This window comes from Crinia signifera, chromosome 5 (genome assembly GCF_055691185.1).
Source record: "Crinia signifera chromosome 5, ASM5569118v1, whole genome shotgun sequence".
Classification (NCBI taxonomy): Eukaryota; Metazoa; Chordata; class Amphibia; order Anura; family Myobatrachidae; genus Crinia; species Crinia signifera.
In genome coordinates this window covers 64,984,491-65,009,489 of record NC_139221.1, presented here as the reverse complement: position 1 = coordinate 65,009,489, position 24,999 = coordinate 64,984,491, and positions in this window count along the sequence as shown.

The following is a 24,999-nucleotide window of genomic DNA, read 5'->3' as shown; positions in this document are numbered from 1 at the left end:
CGAAAATAGATGCGGCTGTTTGTTATGGGGGCGGGGCTTGGTGTCGTCAGCCTCGACCCGCCCCCAAAATGAAGCCTCTTCCCGACCCCCTTTCGCTCCTATCCGGGCTTCTCCCGCAGAGGAGTTTGCAAAAGTCGGCAGGTATGTCCTGCATGCTGCAGATGGTTACATCTTGTGAGTCTGTTCCTGACCCACTGGCTTTATTCACAGAGTAGCTGGAGCACTGCCCATTCAGTGCAAGCTGTGGTCTATGTAGACCACCTGTGTCTATATGGGATTCGGACGTAAGGTCATCAAAAGAAAGGTCGATGCTCCTTATGTAGACACCAGAAGGTTGACAGGCTGCTTAAGTCGACCGGCGGAGGGTCAACAGTGCAGGTAAGTTGACACAGGTTTTTTGATTTTTTTCCCAACTGTGGCTCCAGAACAGGCTATAAATCATGCCCTACCATCCACTAGGGCATAGAGGGAGAACAGAATAGTGTGCCCGAAGCATTGTGAGCGATGCACGGAGCTGCCGTACACTTAGACAGTGTCCAGAACTAGACATCTAGTTCTAGAGGAGATGCAGGTCCTGATATGCCACATGGAGTAGTCTGGGTTTGCCCCAACGTAAGTAGCTCTTAGTTTAGATAAAACAAGTAAGGAGCCATTATCATGTGGCTCTTTGCTGGTTAATCGCAGACCCAATTTAGGGTAACGGTGGTTTGGGGTGCGGGGCCCCTGGACTGGTTGAGCTGGGTGGCTGCAGTGCGGCATGCCCTTATATTCTATTAACACTTAGCACATTTTTTTCTTTTACTCACTAACACTATTTCTTTAATATTTTAATTACATTTAAAAAAAAAAATATTTTTCTCTCTCTCTTTGGTACTTGTTTCCTAGCACGGCGCACAGATTTTGTACGTACGATAACGTAGTGAAATTGCATCGCATGGGCCATTTTAGTGCCGTGCGATGCGATTTTGTACTGTCATTTATTCACTGCTCTGTATGCCCCAGCGGATTGCATCGCATCACATCTCCCGCAAAATCGCATGCGATTTTATAGGGTGTGCAATGCCATTACATTAGCTATACAATAATATCATTGTATGACATACAATGATGTTTTACGTACCCCCCCCCCCCCCACTATCCACGCCACCCCTAAGCGTGGTGAGTGCAGCGCGCCCCGCGAGGAGCGGCAGAACGCGTCCTCCGACGTTTTCATACCCCCACTATCCACGTCGGCGTGGAGTTGATTTTATATAGTGTGGCGAGCGCAGCGAGCCACCGAGCCTGAAGCAGCACATACTTTTTGTACTGTGAAATTCGATGCCCGCGGGAGCGCGCATTACATCGCGTCGCCATACCTCCCAACATTACCCTCTCCAGGAGGGACACATTGGTCTGTTTCTGGACTTCCCTCTTAATGTATGATTGCCATCACCTGTTTTGAACAGGTTGATTGCTGAGAAAGGTGCTTCAACACAGGTGATGGCAATCATACATTAAGAGGGAGGTCCAGGAACAGAGCAATGTTTCCCTCCTGGAGAGGGTCATGTTGGGAGGTATGCGTCGCATTGCATACTGCTTATCGCAGTGTGCAATGCAATCCTTTCTAATTAACAGTTCCATACCAAAGGCAAGACGGAAGGTCATGAGTTGCCAATGGCAGAAAAACTGTTTTTCCCATCAAATCAGTGAAATTCAATAATATACTGCATGAAGAAATAGAACTGTAAAATGTATTAGATGCCTGTCTTGAGAGAAATGGGATCAGTAGCTATAAAAAGATGAGAACCATATAAGGGGGTCATTGGTCCAGGAAACCTATATACAGTGCATAATGCATTCCCTGAAAATTGCACTGTATTTGTATCCTATATGCTTCATAACAATGTTAGATATTCAGCTGAATGTTATTGTTGATAAAGTATTATGTCAATTATCAAAAAAAAACTTTGATACATTTCACTACTGCTGTAACTTTGTGTTCCTCAATAAAGCATTTACCGTACTTATTGACAAAAGTCACAGGGTCATATGGGTCACTTTATTAACGGATCGATTGTCCACACATTTATGACATACAGTACATTGACCTATACCCTCTGTACTACTAGCCAGGGATTGTTTCTGAATGGAGATGTATATATTGTATATTTACTTCAGGGTTGCCTACCTGACCCTCTCCTTCAGGGAGAAAATGCTCTGTTCCAGGACTTCCCTGGTAATGTATGATTGCCATCACATGTGATGAAACACCTTAATTATCAATTACCTAGCTCCCCACTGGTGAGGGCAATCATGCATTTCCAGGGAAGTCGAGGAGCAGAGCATTTTCTCCCTGAAGGAGAGGGGCAGGTAGGCAATCCTGATTTACTTATAATATAAAAATGAAATGTTTTAAAACAATCAATAAATAGTAAATACTACATAGGAATTTGACACCTATGCAGATGCAGTTCAAATTGGTATAGAATTGTAAAAAAGAAAAAAATTCTAGATTCAGTTCTTTGTGGATTTAAACAAACCTCCTTGGTTAACCCTATGAGTGGGGGGAAGCATGATAGTCAGGATTTTAAGGGTGTTCCTTGCTTGCTAAATGTCAGCCTTATCTGTTCCCAATGCATTTCTGCCAGTATTGTTTATATATATATATATATATATATATATATATATATATATATATATATATATATACAGTGGTCGAAGTGGAAATTTTGAAGAGGGGGTATGGAAATTTTGAAGTGGGGGTATGGAAAAGTAAAGAGTGAATATAGTGCGCACCTTCGGACACCCCCCTGTCCATCAACGTCCCCTGCCAGACTGCCCCGTTGTACAGGGGTATTACAAAAGCACAATATGTGCTGCTGAGTGATCTGAGAGCATCCTGAGGGAGAAAAGATTCTTTTTGCCCGGCACTCGCTGTTTGAATGTGTTGGTAACACCCGGTGCCCTCCTCAGTAGGATCTTACGACCTTGTAGATAGCGGGTACAGACAGGCGGCACTCTCAGGCTTTCTTAGTGAAAAACGTGGTATTTTATTTCAAACACGATCCAACATGTTTCGGGTCAAGACCCGAAACATGTTGGATCGTGTTTGAAATAAAATACCACGTTTTTCACTAAGAAAGCCTGAGAGTGCCGCCTGTCTGTACCCGCTATATATATATATATATATATATATATATATATATATATATATATATATATATATATAGCAATCCTCTCACAGTACAACAGCTTTTGGAGGTGTGCCCCATTAAGACGAAGGGGGCACAGCATTAGTTGATGTTATGGCGAGACCTCATTCGGTTCCATGTTGTTAACTGGTATACCACAGATCAGTCTTGGATCTTGTGGGTGGTGAGCCCAGGTGCAAAAATATAATTTGAGCCCCCCTTATCCACCCCAATCCAAGTTCACAATATGAAACATGGCAGAGTGTGACAGGGAACAACAGCGGGTTACAGGAAGGGGGTGAAAGGGGCAGCAGCGGGCCTGGTGCACTACAACTGCTGTACCAATGGTAGTTCCGCCTCTGCAGAGGATAGTCAAAAGGAAGATATTCATTATATAGTAAGTTTGCTCTTCCTTTCTAGAGGGACATAGTAAAACTATAACATTGCACGTATATTAGGCATATTAGAAAAAACAATCCAGGTGGGGACAGAGGCATGACCGGAGAAAAGAAGGTTAGTTGAATGATATAGTTTGGTTATGTTCTCATGTGTCACAGGAGATGAGGAGAAATGGCTGCACTGAAATGATGGTGGCTGTATGGAATCCTGAGAGCTTTTGTATTAATACGTATTTTGTCAATGTATGAGTGTTGCGGACCCCTCAGCTGGTAATGTCTTCAGTTATGAAAGTGTCAGCAGGTGTGATAGGGTGAAGTAATAAGGCAAAGATAGAGAGGTGATGGGAAGATTTAGTGAAGTAAGAAGTAAGTGAGACATGTTTGGCAGCAAAGAGGGTTGAGTCTTGGTCAGGTCATAATTTGACATCAAAGAAGCTTAGGATCCTCTCTGAAGACATAGTCATTACCAAGTGAGGTGCCAGCTGCTGCTGTGTGCGCCTTCTGAGCAGGGAAGCACAAGATACAGTTTATTAAAGGTGAATGTTGATGTTATACTGTATATTGAAATAGTCAGATTAGGGCATAAAACAGTATGTATTATAGAATGGAAGTGACAGTCTCAGTATTGGAATGGAGAATGAGGGGCCCACCGGGAAAGTCATCTGTACAGTATGCGCCAGGTGTGCACTTAGGAGGGGTTACCTGTTGCCAAGAAACTACACTGAGGGTTAAATTTGTGGGATAAGCCTCTCAGCCTCATTTACCTGTGCACAGTTAGACCAAACATGTAGCAGGTAGATCTGCCAGCTGATACAATGACCCCTTTGCCCTCTACACCTCCCTGCACGACTGGGATTCAGTCCACCCTAGTGGTGGGTGCCTTGAAGTAACACTCTCTGCAGTCAGCAGGGGAAGCCACACTTATCAAAGGATCAAATCATAATTCCCCAACTGGCCTAAGATTCCGGTGGGCAAATTAAGAAGACAAATAATAGTAATTTCATAATTTTTCTAGTAATTACCCTGACCTGCAGTTTGAAATGTAGTTGGTAGAATAGGCAGCGCTACAGTAGTAGACAAAAGTCACTAGTAAGCGGTAGTAAATGGTACTTGTGTGCGATACAGTATCAAGAATAAATGCTGTCTAGTTATTTACCGGAGAAATACAAACATATAAAAGTGAGTAAAAATACTGATGCAGCCCCAATTTGTATATTTAAATGTTTCCAAAATTAGGATATACCCTGAAATTGGAGATGGATATAACATAAAGTAACATATACAGTATATGCTGTACATATAAAGAAATAAATATAAATATATAAAGCTGTTACAGCTCTTAACTTTTGTTCTTACAAAAAAAATTTTTTTTGTTTGATGGTAAATATTATTTACAGGTAGCTGGGTGTGCCATGGGCAGTTCTGTGGCCCCCAGCTGTGCTAATTGTTTTATGTTTGACGTAGAACATGACATTTTTTGGTACTTGTGTTCCAAATGTAGTGGCATGCGATGGGATGCGATTTTTGCAGTTTTTATGCATTTTTGAAAAATCGATTTTTTAACAGAAATGCATCCAAATGCATTGAAATTAGTATCAAACATGTTCAATGGCCCCCAAATGTCATTTTTGAGACTGTACCACCCCCACTATCAACGCGAACCCGAAGCATGGCGAGCACAGCGGTTCGCATCCTACGACCTTTTCATACCCCCACTATCCACGTCGGCGTGGAGTTGAGAATAGAAAGTGTGGCGAGCGCAGCGAGCCACCGAGCCCGAAGCGTGGCGAGCGCAGCGTGCCCCATGAGGGGACGCGGACACCTGTGAAGCCTGCGAGGAGACGCGTATACCTGTGAAGGTATCCGTGTCCGCTTTCCACGCTTCGGGCTCGGTGGCTCGCTGCACTCGCCACACTTTCTATTCTCAACTCCACGCCGATGTGGATAGTGGGGGTATGAAAAGGTCGTAGGACGCGTACCGCCGCCCCTCGCGGGCTCGCTGCGCTCGCCACTTCGGGTTCGCGTTGATAGTGGGGGTGGTACAGCCTCAAAAATTACATTTGGGGGCCATTGAACATGTTTGATACTAATTTTAATGCATTTGGATGCATTTCTGTTAAAAATCGCATGCAATGCGATTTTTTACTATACGATGGACATCGTGGAAGCCGTGATTGTACACAAGTACCCTTTTTTTTTTTTCAGATCCAGGTATTTGATGATTTATTTATGATTTGGAATGATACATCGGAAGCATTGATGTCTATTATTGACCAACATAATTTGTCAGAAAGTACAGTGAAAATTACAGCTAATATGAGTCAACAACAAATTTGTTTTTTTGATGTTCTGGTAAGATGTAATAAGGGTGTAATATCTACTACTGTATATTCCAAAATGACAGATAGGGACAGAATACCCTATTATATAAAGCAAGCTGTCATCCTGTCAAATTGAAATCTGGATTGCCATATTCGCAGATGATCGGAATATGCCGTATCAACAGTGACCCTATCATTGCAGCCTCTCAAATCGATGCCTTTATTGAGAAGTGTTGTACGAGAGGCTATAATAGAGATGATTTGGTTAAAAATAAATGTAAAGCGTTAGCTATTCCTAGAAGTAAACTGCTCATGAAACAGAATAAAAAACTAAAGATAATCGTCAAAGAAATACAGTACACAACATGAGGTGTAAATAGTAACACTCTGTCTCACTGGATGTATACAGCGCAGAATGATTGTCCACACATTTATGACATACAGTACATTGACCTATACCCTCTGTATTACTAGCCAGGGATTGTTTCTGAATGGAGATGCATATATTTTATATTTACTTCAGGGTTGCCTACCTGACCCTCTCCTTCAGGGAGAAAATGCTCTGTTCCTGGCCTTCCCTGGTAATGTATGATTGCCATCACATGTGGTGAAACACCTTAATTATCAATTACCTAGCTCCCCACTGGTGAGGGAAATCATACATTACCAGGGAAGTCCAGGAGCAGAGCATTTTCTCCCTGAAGGAGAGGGGCAGGTAGGCAACCCTGATTTACTTATAATATAAAAATTAAATGTTTTAAAACAATCAATTAATAGTAAATACTACATAGAAATTTGACACCTATGCAGATTCAGTTCAAATTGGTATAGAATTGTAAAAAATAAAACAATTCTAGATTCAGTTCTGTGTGGATTTAAACAAACCTCCTTGGTTAACCCTATGAGTGGGGGGGAAGCATGATAGGCAGGATTTTAAGGGTGTTCCTTGCTTGCTAAATGTCAGCCTTATCTGTTCCTAATGCATTTCTGCCAGTATTGTTTATATACACACATATATATATATATATATATATATATATATATATATATATATATATATATATATATATATATATATATATATATATATATATATACAGAATGGAGTCACTCACCAGTCTTCAGGCAAATCAAAGTTGATTTATTCAGGCAGCATGGCAATGTTAGTGGGCATCGACGTTTCGGTCCGCCTCTGGGACCTTTTTCAAGATACAATACAGGGGCTAATGCCTCACTATTTATGCAGCTTATGACCCGGAAGTGCTTAATCACAATCAATCAATCAATAAGTAAAACAAGTTGGTAAAAAATACATGTACCTCAGTATTATATATATCTCTAGGGTTATGACACTGAAATGCATTAGCGCAGAGTCCAAATGTAAAGTGCAAGTGCTTGTGTTCAAACTTTAAGGTGCTTAAAACAGTGTGCAGAGACTAAACATACCTGTGGCCCGCATGTGGAACGCACGCCACCAGACCCGGAAGTGACGTGCGCGTGATGACCCTGCCGGCTCGCGCGATGTATAGCACCAGCGTCTCCGGCTTATCATAGGTGTGCTGTGTGTGCTGTGTGGTCCGCATGCGTGGAACGCACGCTGCCGGACCCGGAAGTAGCAGGGAGTTTGTATGACTGGTTCGCGCTGTACGTAGTATCAGCGTCACCAGTTGCTATGGGAACAGTGTCTGTGAGGCTATGTATCGCGCCTCACAGGTTACAATAGTGATACTTATATCAATGGTGTTTAAGTGTATTGCTAGTGTTTGTATGTTGTGTAGTCTAAAAACTTGAAAGAATAAAAAAGATTAGTAAAAATCTGGGCTCTGAAGGAAATACCAACAGTGTCATATAGTGTCCATGGGCCAGATGTATCAAGCTTCAAAAGTGATAAAATGGAGAGTGATAAACAACCAGCCAATCAGATCCTGTCTGACATTTTTCAAACCCAGCATGCAGCATGGCAGTTAGCAGATGATTGGCTGATTGTTTATTACTCTCCATTTTATCACTTTTGAAGCTTGATACATCTGGCCCCATGTATTGTGTATTCGCAACTACAGGGTCAGAGGCTGACACAAATATTACATTCATGTGAACCATATTTGATAACCTATATAATTACATGTGTTAAAAAAGAAAGAAAAAGGAAACTTATCAAACATGTGAAAAAGGAAACTTACCAAATAAATAATAACTACTATATTTACATAATATACAGATACCTATAATGTCATCATGCATAGGGATGCATATGATGCGATATTTTGATCTACACTCACTCATGTGAGCGGTGTGTACATATTCCACTTTATTTTGTTTATGACATTGTCATCCATATGTATATATGTATATATCGCATTTGTGCCACAAGTTGTATCGATGAGAAAAAGGGGGGGAGACGGGGGAAAAAAGGAAAAAAAGCACGCTTTTTGTATATAGTCATCATAGTGACTCTTGAGCTTCTGCAGGGGTTCATGCCATGGAGTAGTTACTCATTGCAGTTCATGTCAATCTTCAAGAAAAATGCTGTAATGAATTGACTCATTGAGGCCTCTTGGCCATATGGTGTCTAATTTGTGGATCCACATGGCTTCACGGCGTAGAAGGGTCTTTGCCCTATCTCCCCCACGACTTAGTGGTGGGATTCTGTCAATTATCATACATCGAAGGGCAGATAATGGGTGCTTAGCCTCCATGAAATGTTTGGCAACCGGTTTGTCAGTAGAGCCAGTGAGGAGTGCTGAAGTGATAGATGATCTGTGGTTTGCCATTCGCTGTTTGAATGCGCAAATAGTTTTTCCCACATAGATCAGTGAGCATGGGCATTTCAGGATATATATCACATGATCAGATGTACATGTGAGCCGGTGTAATATGTTTATCTTCCGTCCTGTGTAGGGGTGATGGAAGAAAGCACCTGGCGTCATACTTCTGCACGTTGTGCATCCGGTGCAGCGATGGCATCCCTTCTTGGGTGTTGCTAGCCACGTCTCGGTATTCGGCCTGGATGGCATTTGAGGCCTCATTAACTGGTCTTTTAAATTTAGCCCACGTTTGTAGCTTATCAGTGGCTTTTTAGGTAGCCTGTTTTTGAGGATTGGATCACTCGCTACAATATGCCAATGCTGCCTGATGCTTTTTTGTATTGCCCCACTTCCTGTACTGAAGGTAGTTGGGATGACAAATAAATTGTCATTCTTGGTGGTGTTTCTTATTGCCTTCGATGTGTGGATGTTACGGGCCTTTAGGAGACACTTCTGTATGATTGATTTGTTGTAGCCTCTGGCTTGGAAGCGTTGACACATTTCCTGCAATTGCATTTCCGCTACTACTTCTTCTGAATTATTGCGGAGGACTCTTAAAAATTGTGAAATCGGTAGATTTCTTTTTAGTCCCACCGGATGGAAGCTCTCCGATCTCAACAATGTGTTGCGATCGGTTGGCTTACGATACAACTTGTGGCCATAGCCACCATCAGTCACATAAACAGTTACATCTAGGAATTCAATAGATTCACTTTGTACATTGGTAGTGAACCTAATTGGGGAGTCAAGAGAATTAAGCACTGTGAACATCTGTAGCAATTGCTCATGTGAGTCTTTCCACACTAGAAAAACATCGTCAATGAAGCGATGGTAAGCTGCAAGTTTATCTCCAAACTGCGGGGCGACATGGGTCCTCTCGTATGCATCCATAAATAGGTTTGCATACGAGGGCGCGATGTTACTTCCCATAGCCGTCCCCGCAGTCTGGAGGTAAAAATTGCCATCATATTTAAAATAGTTACAGGTAAGTGTTAACTCAAGTAATGATATTAAGAATTCCACTGGTGGGGTGGTTTGACCACTCAGGGTAAGTGCCTCTCTCACTGTCTGGAGCCCCAATTCATGCGGTATTACAGTGTACAGTGACGACACATCCATCGTCACTAGGAGGTGGTTCTCACTGTACACAACCTTTTTCAGTTTTTCTATAAAGTCAGATGTATCTTTAATGTAGCTGCCAGTTCCCTGCACCAAAGGTTGCAAGAAACTGTCCAGGTACATTGCAATATTGGAAAAAAGCGAGTGCCTGGCGGAATTAATTGGCCGCCCAGGCGGGTTCTGCAGCGTTTTGTGTATTTTTGGGGTTAAATACAGTATGGGACAAATGGTATAATCGACCAGTAAAAACTGGCTGACGTCCTGATCTATCCATCGGTGAGTAAGGGCTTCTGAAATGAGTTTTTTGATTTTACTTTGAAACCCAACTGTGGGGTCACTTTCCAGTAATCTATACGTGCTGGAGTCATTTAACTGGCGAAGGGCCTCTGTATGGTAATCTGTGGTGTTCATTACCACCACAGCACCCCCTTTGTCTGCCGGCCTGATAGTTATTTTATCATTTGCTTTTAGGTCTTTTAAGGCCTGTCTCTCAACTTGTGGCAAGTTGTGTTTCATGTGACTAGGGGGTGATGTGGTGGCCACATTGCTAGGTATATCACAATCTAGCAGCATATTGAATGTTTTAATGCTTGAGTTAAATGACTGGGGGTCATAAGTACTCTTTCTTTTGAATGAAGGTCTAGTATGTTGATCAGTAGTGTTATTAAATCTTTCAGCCAGGCGTAATTTCCTTGACATTTTATATTTGTCAATAGTCCACTGGAAGTGGTTAAACGGTACCGTTGGTATAAAGGATAAACCCCTGGCCAAAAGATTGGTTTCAGCTGTAGTCAGCGTTTCTGAAGATAAATTGATCACCGTGTTTTGCCCGACCTCGGTCCCCTTCTCTTGTCGGTTTTTGTAGCGGCCCCGCCTCGGGTGGGGCCGCCTTCGCCTAAAGGGGGGGTATTTAATTGTGACCGGGTAAATGTGCGTTGTAAAGGTGGACGTTCTTTAATGCGCCCAGATTGCTCAGTTTCTGAGGAAGACGCGGATGTACCGCTATCAAGATTATATATCTTGTGTTGCTGTCTGTATGGTCTGGGTCTGAAGGAGGTGGTATCTGTACCAACTAACCAGCCATATACACGGTGTTCCTGGTAATCTCTTTTTACCTTTTCTAGCTTCGTTCTTTTAAATGATATGAGGTCTTTACGATAACGATCGACTTGGTCCTTTAGTTTATCCAACCAAGGTTCAGTAGTGTCAGTTTGTAACTGTTGAACGGCTGTGGATCTCACTGTGGACAGTTCCACTCTTACTTTTTTTAGCTCGGCTCCTACCTCCTCGACCACTAATAAAAGTAGGTCGAAGGAGCATTTATTAAGGGCCGAGCACCATCGGCTGCAAAATATAGGATTGTTCCTACCGATGGTAGGAATATTTTTCAGGCGAAAGCCCCTAGGTATCTGTTTTTTACGGTGGTAATCTGATAGGAACTGTCCATGTAATATGAGATCCACTTCCTTCTTTTCTAATTGTAACAGTTTATGATACAAATCAATCGTGTTATCTGCAGGTAAAGACCCAAATTCATCGGTATCAAATAATACTCGGTCCGCATCTTCATCAGTTAAAGCCAATAAATCATGTTCAGCTCTATGTAGCAATTCAGAGCTGACTAAATTCTCCATTAATGGAACAACAAATACAGAATCTATGGTCACAATAATGTCAAAAATAAATACAACACAACCCAGGTATATACAAATTGAGACTAGAATCGGACAAACATCGGCTACAAAATGTGAACTGATGGTGGCTTATTCAATGCATCCGAATGTCAGATCTCATCATAAGCATTGATATGACAAAAACTTCAAAAAGGTGAAGGTAACTTGCTCGTTACTATTGGATGTTGAAAAACATCTTCATCTTTGGAAAACATGAATAAGGTGAGGTTGAAAATAGTCCATGCAATTTCAAGTCAGCTTGTAATAGGTTTTGAGCGACTATTGGTATATCCGTCAATGATACTTTTATGGGTGCCCAGTACTGCAGAGTTGGGGGGGGGGGGGTTAGTCCTCAATCCTTACATACATAGTCCATGGTACTGGCACTCACATCAACATGAATATCTTGCTGGGGTGACAATCCAAGGTAGGGAACTTGCTAGCAGGTCACTACTTTGTATAGAAATACAGAATGGAGTCACTCACCAGACTTCAGGCAAATCAAAGTTGATTTATTCAGGCAGCATGGCAATGTTAGTGGGCATCGACGTTTCGGTTCGCCTCTGGGACCTTTTTCAAGATACAATACAGGGGCTAATGCCTCACTATTTATGCAGCTTATGACCCGGAAGTGCTTAATCACAATCAATCAATAAGTAAAACAAGTTGGTAAAAAATACATGTACCTCAGTATTATATATATCTCTAGGGTTATGACACTGAAATGCATTAGCGCAGAGTCCAAATGTAAAGTGCAAGTGCTTGTGTTCAAACTTTAAGGTGCTTAAAACAGTGTGCAGAGACTAAACATACCTGTGGCCCGGATGTGGAACGCACGCCACCGGACCCGGAAGTGACGTGCGCGTGATGACCCTGCCGGCTCGCGCGATGTATAGCATATATATAATCTTGATAGCGGTACATCCGCGTCTTCCTCAGAAACTGAGCAATCTGGGCGCATTAAAGAACGTCCACCTTTACAACGCACATTTACCCAGTCACAATTAAATACCCCCCCTTTAGGCGATGGCGGCCCCACCCGAGGCGGGGCCGCTACAAAAACCGACAAGAGAAGGGGACCGAGGTCGGGCAAAACACGGTGATCAACTTATCTTCAGAAACGCTGACTACAGCTGAAACCAATCTTTTGGCCAGGGGTTTATCCTTTATACCAATGGTACCGTTTAACCACTTCCAGTAGACTATTGACAAATATAAAATGTCAAGGAAATTACGCCTGGCTGAAAGATTTAATAACACTACTGATCAACATACTAGACCTTCATTCAAAAGAAAGAGTACTTATGACCCCCAGTCATTTAACTCAAGCATTAAAACATTCAATATGCTGCTAGATCGTGATATACCTAGCAATGTGGCCACCACATCACCCCCTAGTCACATGAAACACAACTTGCCACAAGTTGAGAGACAGGCCTTAAAAGACCTAAAAGCAAATGATAAAATAACTATCAGGCCGGCAGACAAAGGGGGTGCTGTGGTGGTAATGAACACCACAGATTACCATACAGAGGCCCTTCGCCAGTTAAATGACTCCAGCACGTATAGATTACTGGAAAGTGACCCCACAGTTGGGTTTCAAAGTAAAATCAAAAAACTAATTTCAGAAGCCCTTACTCACCGATGGATAGATCAGGACGTCAGCCAGTTTTTACTGGTCGATTATCCCATTTGTCCCATACTGTATTTAACCCCAAAAATACACAAAACGCTGCAGAACCCGCCTGGGCGGCCAATTATTTCCGCCAGGCACTCGCTTTTTTCCAATATTGCAATGTACCTGGACAGTTTCTTGCAACCTTTGGTGCAGGGAACTGGCAGCTACATTAAAGATACATCTGACTTTATAGAAAAACTGAAAAAGGCTGTGTACAGTGAGAACCACCTCCTAGTGACGATGGATGTGTCGTCACTGTACACTGTAATACCGCATGAATTGGGGCTCCAGACAGTGAGAGAGGCACTTACCCTGAGTGGTCAAACCACCCCACCAGTGGAATTCTTAATATCATTACTTGAGTTAACACTTACCTGTAACTATTTTAAATATGATGGCAATTTTTACCTCCAGACTGCGGGGACGGCTATGGGAAGTAACATCGCTCCCTCGTATGCAAACCTATTTATGGATGCATACGAGAGGACCCATGTCGCCCCGCAGTTTGGAGATAAACTTGCAGCTTACCATCGCTTCATTGATCGATGTTTTTCTAGTGTGGAAAGACTCACATGAGCAATTGCTACAGATGTTCACAGTGCTCAATTCTCTTGACTCCCCAATTAGGTTCACTACCAATGTACAAAGTGAATCTATTGAATTCCTAGATGTAACTGTTTATGTGACTGATGGTGGCTATGGCCACAAGTTGTATCGTAAGCCAACCGATCGCAACACATTGTTGAGATCGGAGAGCTTCCATCCGGTGGGACTAAAAAGAAATCTACCGATTTCACAATTTTTAAGAGTCCTCCGCAATAATTCAGAAGAAGTAGTAGCGGAAATGCAATTGCAGGAAATGTGTCAACGCTTCCAAGCCAGAGGCTACAACAACTCAATCATACAGAAGTGTCTCCTAAAGGCCCGTAACATCCACACATCGAAGGCAATAAGAAACACCACCAAGAATGACAATTTATTTGTCATCCCAACTACCTTCAGTACAGGAAGTGGGGCAATACAAAAAAGCATCAGGCAGCATTGGCATATTGTAGCGAGTGATCCAATCCTCAAAAACAGGCTACCTAAAAAGCCACTGATAAGCTACAAACGTGGGCTAAATTTAAAAGACCAGTTAATGAGGCTTCAAATGCCATCCAGGCCGAATACCGAGACGTGGCTAGCAACACCCAAGAAGGGATGCCATCGCTGCACCGGATGCACAACGTGCAGAAGTATGACGCCAGGTGCTTTCTTCCATCACCCCTACACAGGACGGAAGATAAACATATTACACCGGCTCACATGTACATCTGATCATGTGATATATATCCTGAAATGCCCATGCTCACTGATCTATGTGGGAAAAACTATTTGCGCATTCTAACAGCAAATGGCAAACCACAGATCATCTATCACTTCAGCACTCCTCACTGGCTCAACTGACAAACCGGTTGCCAAACATTTCATGGAGGCTAAGCACCCATTATCTGCCCTTCGATGTATGATAATTGACAGAATCCCACCACTAAGTCGTGGGGGAGATAGGGCAAAGACCCTTCTACGCCGTGAAGCCATGTGGATCCACAAATTAGACACCATATGGCCAAGAGGCCTCAATGAGTCAATTCATTACAGCATTTTTCTTGAAGATTGACATGAACTGCAATGAGTAACTACTCCATGGCATGAACCCCTGCAGAAGCTCAAGAGTCACTATGATGACTATATACAAAAAGCGTGCTTTTTTTCCTTTTTTTCCCCCGTCTCCCCCCCTTTTTCTCATCGATACAACTTGTGGCACAAATGCGATATATACATATATACATATGGATGACAATGTCATAAGCAAAATAAAGTGGAATATGTACACACCGCTCACATGAGTGAGTGTAGATCAAAATATCGCATCATATGCATCCCTATGCATGATGACATTATAGGTATCTGTATATTATGTAAATATAATAGTTATTATTTATTTGGTAAGTTTCCTTTTTCACATGTTTGATAAGTTTCCTTTTTCTTTCTTTTTTAACACATGTAATTATATAGGTTATCAAATATGGTTCACATGAATGTAATATTTGTGTCAGCCTCTGACCCTGTAGTTGCGAATACACAATACATGGACACTATATGACACTGTTGGTATTTCCTTCAGAGCCCAGATTTTTACTAATCTTTTTTATTCTTTCAAGTTTTTAGACTACACAACATACAAACACTAGCAATACACTTAAACACCATTGATATAAGTATCACTATTGTAACCTGTGAGGCGCGATACATAGCCTCACAGACACTGTTCCCATAGCAACTGGTGACGCTGATACTACGTACAGCGCGAACCAGTCACACAAACTCCCTGCTACTTCCGGGTCCGGCAGCGTGCGTTCCACGCATGCGGACCACACAGCACACACAGCACACCTATGATAAGCCGGAGACGCTGGTGCTATACATCGCGCGAGCCGGCAGGGTCATCACGCGCACGTCACTTCCGGGTCCGGTGGCGTGCGTTCCACATGCTGGCCACAGGTATGTTTAGTCTCTGCACACTGTTTTAAGCACCTTAAAGTTTGAACACAAGCACTTGCACTTTACATTTGGACTCTGCGCTAATGCATTTCAGTGTCATAACCCTAGAGATATATATAATACTGAGGTACATGTATTTTTTACCAACTTGTTTTACTTATTGATTGATTGATTGTGATTAAGCACTTCCGGGTCATAAGCTGCATAAATAGTGAGGCATTAGCCCCTGTATTGTATCTTGAAAAAGGTCCCAGAGGCGGACCGAAACGTCGATGCCCACTAACATTGCCATGCTGCCTGAATAAATCAACTTTGATTTGCCTGAAGACTGGTGAGTGACTCCATTCTGTATTTCTATACAAAGTAGTGACCTGCTAGCAAGTTCCCTACCTTGGATTGTCACCCCAGCAAGATATTCATGTTGATGTGAGTGCCAGTACCATGGACTATGTATATATATATATATATATATATATATATATATATAAAGATTTTTTTTGCCCGGAACTCGCTGTTTGAATGTGTTGGTAACACCCGGTGCCCTCCTCAGTAGGATCTTACGACCTTGTAGATAGCGGGTACAGACAGGCGGCACTCTCAGGCTTTCTTAGTGAAAAACGTGGTATTTTATTTCAAACACGATCCAACATGTTTCGGGTCAAGACCCGTAACAAGTTGGATCGTGTTTGAAATAAAATACCACGTTTTTCACTAAGAAAGCCTGAGAGTGCCGCCTGTCTGTACCCGCTATATATATATATATATATACAGATCCACAAAGCCTGCACTCGCACTTGCATCAAAAAGACAATGGGTGGGGTGCCTTAATGGAGTACAGGTTCTTAGCCTGTAACCAAAATGTATAGACAAAAAGTCTCACTCTGCGGTGAGACAAAAGCACTCTCCACTAAGTAAATAAATAAAGATCAGGAAAAAACTTCTGATAAATCAAAAACCAGCAAAAATGATAAGCACAATCCTGAGCTATATGCTCCAACGTTTCGGTCACTAACCGTGACCTTTGTCAAGGAGTCTGTCAAGTCCTGCAACAAATAAAGGTGGTCACCAAGTTCAAAGAGAAGCCAACAGGGGATATCCACAGGATCGGGGCCACAACCTGCATCCCCCCAGCGCCCGCTATATATACCCAGCAACTAATCAATATTCAACGGCAATCTGCGCTTTGCGTCCATGGCCATGGAACGCACGCTGACGCGGCTTCCGGCCAGTAGAACGCATGAGACGCGGCACCCCCTACTTCCGGGTGCCGCTGTCAAGCTGAGGGGACAGCTGATACAATTATGAGATGATAGGTCAGTCGGGGACGGCGCCCTCAGTAGGGACCGCCCCTGTTGTGAGACAACATAACAACATTATATATGGGTATCCACCGGGGCTGGAGACCAATTTGAGTGTCGCCCGGCGCGCACCAGACCCTGCAAGTCCCGCCCTTGTGTTAACATGCACAAACAAAAAACATCAAACATCAACATGTGCACATAAATACATATAAAGTGTGTTGTAGCCCACATTTGTATGGGGATGCAAACACTATTTAGACACTTGCAAATGCGGGGTGCCACTTCACTGTGACACCAGACCAATGTGACAATGTAGTATAGCAGGCACATCACAACATACCGCACTAAATACCTAAATATAGACAGGAGTATTCAATGCCATTCATGTATAAAAAGAATGCTGCACCTCCATTTGCGTCATGGAGGATGTTCAGGTGTCGACTGCCTGTCGACCATAATGTGTCAACTGTTAAACTGAGTGCTGATTAATGCACAGTGTGTAACGTTATGTGGCTTTAATTGAACATAAACGATGTTATTTACTTTTATTTGTATTATTGTTATATTTATTTTTATTTTTATTTTATTAGCGTTTTTATTTGTATTATTATTTAATTTATATTATTTTAATTTTTATTTTTTTTTATTTTTATTTTTATTATTATTTCTATTTTAAATTCTAAAACTAATTTGGTTCAATAACAAGGTGATTGCCACAGTTACTTCACTGCGGCGGTGGATACCTGGTAACACTGGACCAAACATCAATGTCCAATATCATGGCGGCGTGTGGGCATTTAGCAAACCAAATAGTCATAAGTACATCAAGTATCTACTGTCTTAACACCAAGAAAAGGTGTATTTGTGGCATGACCCGCTGTGGTCGGCCGACAAATTCACAGAGGACCCCAGTCTTCCGTGAATTCAATATGAGACATACAAAACCGAACGAACAGGCAAAAGACATTAAATCAGAGGCAAGAAGGGGCAATTGACCATGCACTATAACAACCAGTTACAGTGACACCAGTCAAAATCAACAGTCTCTACTGGTCAGTGCACTGAGAGACAACCAGTGTAAGCAGATCAGTGCCGAAACCCATAATCCAAAACAAGTCACAAATACAAATACACTAATCCAGTGTCCCCTAGGGGAAATGGAGAGCACCAGTGTGCCCGCATGGAGAAGTCTCAGTTAGGCATAGACCATTAAGTAATGGTCACCGTAAAAAAAATGGAAAAAGAATTAGTCTCGTTGAGACCCCGGGGTGCTAGAGTTCCCAACTTATAAATCCACCGAGCTTCCACTTTTTTAAAAAGCAAAATCCTGTCGCCACCATGTTTAGGCTGTGGGACCCAGTCAATTAGGCGACATCGAAGGGTAGGGACCTGATGTCCATGCTGCAGGAAATGGCGGGGTACCGGTTGATCAGTTTTTCCACTGTCAAGTTCCACTCTGATGCTTCTCCTATGGTTGGCCATCCGTTCACGGAAGCATCTACTGGTCATCCCGATGTAGGCCAAACCACAGGGGCATGTGAGCATGTAGATTACGTGATCCAACCGACAGTGCAGGTGATATTTAATGGCCACTTGTTTGCCCGTTTGAGGGTGGGGAAAGGATGAACCTGTGAGCATGGCACTATATGTAGTGCACCCACTGCACTTGTAGCACCCGGGTTTCTGGCTGAGCAGCCAGGTGGCATTGGTTTCGTTCTGTGGGCTAACCGTGGGCCGCATCAACATCTGTTTCAGGTTGGGGCCGCGTCTGTAGGCCATCATTGGTGGGCCATGTTCCTGAAGTTTTAATGCTCGGTCAGTCGCCACTATTGGCCAGTGTTGTCGTAGGTGCAAAAATATAATTTGAGCCCCCCTGATCCACCCTAATCCAAGTTCACAATATGAAACATGGCAGAGTGTGACAGGGAACAACAGCGGGTGACAGGAAGGGGGTGAAAGGGGCAGCAGCGGGCCTGGTGCACTACAACTGCTGTACCAATGGTAGTTCCGCCTCTGCAGAGGATAGTCAAAAGGAAGATATTCATAATATCGTAAGTTTGCTCTTCCTTTCTAGAGGGACATAGTAAAACTATAACATTGCACGTATATTAGGCATATTAGAAAAAACAATCCAGGTGGGGACAGAGGCATGACCGGAGAAAAGAAGGTTAGTTGAATGATATAGTTTGGTTATGTTCTCATGTGTCACAGGAGATGAGGAGAAATGGCTGCACTGAAATGATGGTGGCTGTATGGAATCCTGAGAGCTTTTGTATTAATACGTATTTTGTCAATGTATGAGTGTTGCGGACCCCTCAGCTGGTAATGTCTTCAGTTATGAAAGTGTCAGCAGGTGTGATAGGGTGAAGTAATAAGGCAAAGATAGAGAGGTGATGGGAAGATTTAGTGAAGTAAGAAGTAAGTGAGACATGTTTGGCAGCAAAGAGGGTTGAGTCTTGGTCAGGTCATAATTTGACATCAAAGAAGCTTAGGATCCTCTCTGAAGACATAGTCATTACCCAAGTGAGGTGCCAGCTGCTGCTGTGTGCGCCTTCTGAGCAGGGAAGCACAAGATACAGTTTATTAAAGGTGAATGTCGATGTTATACTGTATATTGAAATAGTCAGATTAGGGCATAAAACAGTATGTATTATAGAATGGAGGTGACAGTCTCAGTATTGGAATGGAGAATGAGGGGCCCACCGGGAAAGTCATCTGTACAGTATGTGCCAGGTGTGCACTTAGGAGGGGTTACCTGTTGCCAAGAAACTACACTGAGGGTTAAATTTGTGGGATAAGCCTCTCAGCCTCATTTACCTGTGCACAGTTAGACCAAACATGTAGCAGGTAGATCTGCCAGCTGATACAATGACCCCTTTCCCCTCTACACCTCCCTGCACGACTGGGATTCAGTCCACCCTAGTGGTGGGTGCCTTGAAGTAACACTCTCTGCAGTCAGCAGGGGAAGCCACACTTATCAAAGGATCAAATCATAATTCCCCAACTGGCCTAAGATTCCGGTGGGCAAATTAAGAAGACAAATAATAGTAATTTCATAATTTTTCTAGTAATACCCTGACCTGCAGTTTGAAATGTAGTTGGTAGAATAGGCAGCGCTACAGTAGTAGACAAAGGTCACTAGTAAGCGGGAGTAAATGGTACTTGTGTGCGATACAGTATCAAGATTAAATGCTGTCTAGTTATTTACCGGAGAAATACAAACATATAAAAGTGAGTAAAAATACTGATGCAGCCCCAATTTGTATATTTAAATGTTTCCAAAATTAGGATATACCCTGAAATTGGAGATGGATATAACATAAAGTAACATATACAGTATATGCTGTACATATAAAGAAATAAATATAAATATATCGAGCTGTTACAGCTCTTAACTTTTGTTCTTACAAAAAATATTTTTTTGTTTGATGGTAAATATTATTTACAGGTAGCTGGGTGTGCCATGGGCAGTTCTGAGGCCCCCAGCTGTGCTAATTGTTTTATGTTTGACGTAGAACATGACATTTTTTGGTACTTGTGTACTTTCACGGCTCCCATCGCATGCCATCGCATGCCAAATGTAGTGGTCCCTTCTATATGTGGGCAAAACGATTAAGACCCTACGCACCAGAATGGCCCTCCATCGTTCAGCCATCAAGGCAGCCATCGAAAGGACCAAATCCAAGGGACCCGACCAACCCGTGGCAAAACATTTTGCCAAAGCAGGTCATTCACTAAAAGATCTTCAACACCAAATAGTAGACCACGTGCCCGCAAGTCACAGAGGAGTTGACAGAAATCGGACATTACTTCATAGAGAAGCACAATGGATGATCAAGTTGAGGACCTTAAATCCTAATGGCCTCAATGAAAAAATCACCTGGAGCGTATTCTAGACTGTTACTAACAAGATGGGACTTAACGCAGCCACCCCAGCCCTATCCCCAACACTACCGGGGGCACCAGTTGTCTCTCTCACTTCTCCTTTTCTCTCCCTCAACCCCCCCCCCCCTTCCCCCCCCAACCCCCCCCCCCCCCGTTCCAACACCCCCCCCCCTCTTTCCCCTCCCCTTCCCCCCCTTCCCCTTCCCCTCCCCTCCCCCCCCCCATCCCCCCGTCTCCATCCCATTTTCATTCCCACACTAAGCACCTACAGACCCTACAACACACCAAGGCCCCGCACAAAGTTTCACAGAGTGACACACATCAATGATATGTTCTTTATTGTCTTATTTACAAACAGCACGTTTCCCTTAGAGGTGTACACATTGATAACATATGATTACCCACTGTACACATGAGTAGTTTCCAACACATAGTCACGGAACTGGGGGGCGGCATCCAGAACACATCAGTCCTGATACCCAGGGCAGCCGAGAGGAATGTCGGGCCCCGGTAAAATTTTGGGGGTGTGGCCTAAGTGTGGGAGGTGTGGCCACCTCCCACACTTAGGCCACACCCCCAAAATGTTTAGAGGAGGGTGAAAGAAACCTCTAAAAATGCTAAACTCGGCAGCACACACCTATAGCATGTGCTGTGCTGACAGTAGGCTCAGTATGAGCTCACTCGCTGTCAGTGAGAAACTCATGCTGAGCCTGCTATCAGCACAGCACATGCTGTAGAAGTGTGTGCTACTGTTGCTACCTGAGAGGGACAGAGGGGGAAGGGAGGGGTCGGACCAGGGCCCTTGCAGGGCCCCTCCAGCAAGCCTGGGCCCGGGTAATTAGTACCCGCCCCCCCCCCTCTCGGCTGCCCTGCTGATACCACCAGCTACAAACCCCACTTATATAACAGACGACATAAACCCCAGTAGAAAACAGAGGTATACCTTCCATCCACGCATAGGCGAATCTAGAATTATGGTAATGGGTGGTCCCAGAACCAGACATAACAGTAGGGGGACCTTTGCGCGGCGCAGCCGCGCTGCAAAAGGGGGCGTGGCCCCATAAAAAGGAGGCGTGGCATCACAAAAAGGGGTGTGGTATTACATTTTAGACCATACACATTTTAGACCCATTACACATTTTAGCAAACTCCGTAATACCCATTACACATAATGCCACACGCCGTAATGCCAATTACACATTAGGCCACACACCATAATGCCCATTACACATTGTGCCACACATCATGATGCCCATTACATACTATATAACAAACCGTAATGCCAATTACATATTTGCCACATAAGTGCTGCTTACCTACGTGCTCATTGCTAGGGGGTTCTTGCTTGATGGCACCATAGTACCCATTACACATGATGCCGCACACCATAGTACCCATTACACATGATGCCGCACACCATAGTACTCATTACACATGATTCCGCGCACCATAGTACCCATTACACATGATGCCACACACCATACAACCCATTACACATGATGCCGTGCACCATAGTACCCATTACACATGATGCTGCACACATAATGTCCATTACACATGATGCTGCACACATAATGCCACTTACACATGATGCTGCACACCGTAATGCCCCTTACACATTAAGCCACACATTATGCGTAATGCCCCCACATACTGCCACTTGTAGCGTCCCTTAAGCAATGCCCCCAAAAGTGCCACTTACTGTAAATTTTTATATGAGCCTTCACTGCTGCTGCAGGGAGAGATGTAGAGCGGTGCAGCTGCTTCTATGGGGAGAGGAGCAGAGCGCAGCGCAGAGCACGCTCCCACTCCCCTCCTGGTGTCCCCTCTAGCCGAGTGGACATTTGAAATATTATGCGCGCTGTTGTGCGTGACGTCGGGGGAGCACACCGGGCGCCGGCACCACATGATTAAAGGGGGGCGGGCTAAGGTGAAAGCGGGGATAAGAATTGGAGCGGAAGCTGCAGGGGTGACAGTCATTGACAGCTGGGCAGAGAGCAGGGGGCTGCACGACTGTATTCAGAGCACTGCAGGTCACGGCTGTTTGAAATAATACCCCTTTCACAACAGAAAATGCAGGGATTTACCCGGGAATGTGGTACCATGATCATGCAGGGACATTCCCAGGCTGACCCCTTATACACCAGCCTAGTCCCTGCATTTTCTGGTGTGAGGGGGAGAGACAAACACTCCCCTCTCCCTACACCCCTTTAACCAACAAGCTATATCTTCGGAACCAACTGACCTATTTACATGAGACCAGTATCATATTGAAGAACTTTTGAGTTGGCTTCGAATAATTTTTGGTCCCGTGAAACTGGGCAGTTTGGTTCCAGAGAAATCTGCCCTCAAAGAACATAAACAGTCATGAAATGACATTTAAGAAATGAAAAAAAAAAAAAAAAATGGTTTAACCTCAATATCCCTGGAACCAATTAACCCATATGGATCCAGCCTGGTATCAGATTGAAGGCCCGGCGATTTGGGTTTGACTGACATCCACCTTGAGCTTCAGTGATGCAGAAGGGGGAACTGGCAGCTGTTGAACTGGATGCGGGTCGGAATTAGCGGGTCCCATGTTATCCTATAGGGAAAACGTTCCAGCTTTGCCTGGCAGTATCTCCGGTTCCCAGGGGGCTAGAGACACGGGGCTGGGCTCGTTGGAAAGCCCCATCCCTCAGCTACAAAATGGGCTAATGGGTGGTCCTGTGCACCCCCGGACCACCCCCTAGATTCGCCTATGCATCCACGTGCACTCCTGTATGCCTGACTACTACAGAAGTTGACACATAGAGGAGTCGACATGCAGAAGTAGACACACCAGCAGGACCTGCTACCTTGCATGTACTACACAGACATCCATATTGGACACGGGAGCCTGAGTCTTCAATGACACCTCCCATGGTACACGGTGCCTACCGCAGATGAAGACGGAGGCAGGACGCACAACTGGTCACCCAGGCAACGGGGTGACACAGAGTAGCGTCACAGGGGAGGGAGAAACCCGGAAGCGGATGTGACGCAACGGACTCCCGGACCCGTGCGGAAGTCGGAGCGGAGGGGCGGGTGACACGGAGGGTTCACACAGGGGATATAAGGTAAGCTACTCACACACGTTCACTGCTCTCACCTTGAAAACGGGGCTTGTTTGACCCCGAAACGTCGGCATTTGAGATGTCAGCATTTGTTTATTAAACTCGTTATTGCACGTTTTGAAGTCTCCTGAGTGCCACTGCCCTTCCACTGCTGCATTTGTTCGTTCTGCGGGGGGCACCGGAGCAGCTGATACAGCCCAGCAGGAGTGCTGGACCTATTTGAAATCTACCATTTTGCAATGTAACCTCGGTTCACCAATCCAGGGCCAAGGCACCAGCCACCTTCAAAGACACCCAGCTAATTTATAGCTTTTTACAAGTGACTATTTCTATCTTTCATCGTGGGACTATCCGTTCGTTCACCACCACGAGCACTCAGCGCGCACGTGGAAATCACGGATCACAAAGCATCAGTAACTACATCAGCAGATACAGACACGGTCACCCCACCATGGAGGGGGATCAGGTCGACACAGGCAACTCCGACATCAGAGGATGCAGGGGCTTCCAGGCCGCCAGAGGCCACATATACAGCTTTGCAGAGGCAGATGAGAACCGTCTGCTATTTAAAGAACATCTTAATACACAGGAAGGTAACGCTGAGATAGAGGACCTGTATCATCAGGTACTCAAACTGAAGAAACGCGAAACAGACTACCTACTGCACGGCATCTCCCTCTCAGATTACTTCAGAGAGAGGATGATACCAAGGGGCTTCCGAGTCCGCAACTCCCCCGCCATCGGGAGGTACAACCCAGAATATAGTACTAAATGGATTGGCATTGTTAACAAGTGCGGGCTGGATCTCATGTTATTAGTTATAGAAGAAGCAGGGCGTGAATTGGCCATCACCAGGGATAAACTGGGAACAGCGGAACCAGCCTTCAACCTGGCAGCGCAACAAGACCAGTCACAAAACTGGCTACAGAAATTACAAACCCAATGCGATCGCTACCACCATGAACTGGTGCGTTTAAAAAAATCTAAATTCGCAACCGTCAAAGAGGACTACGA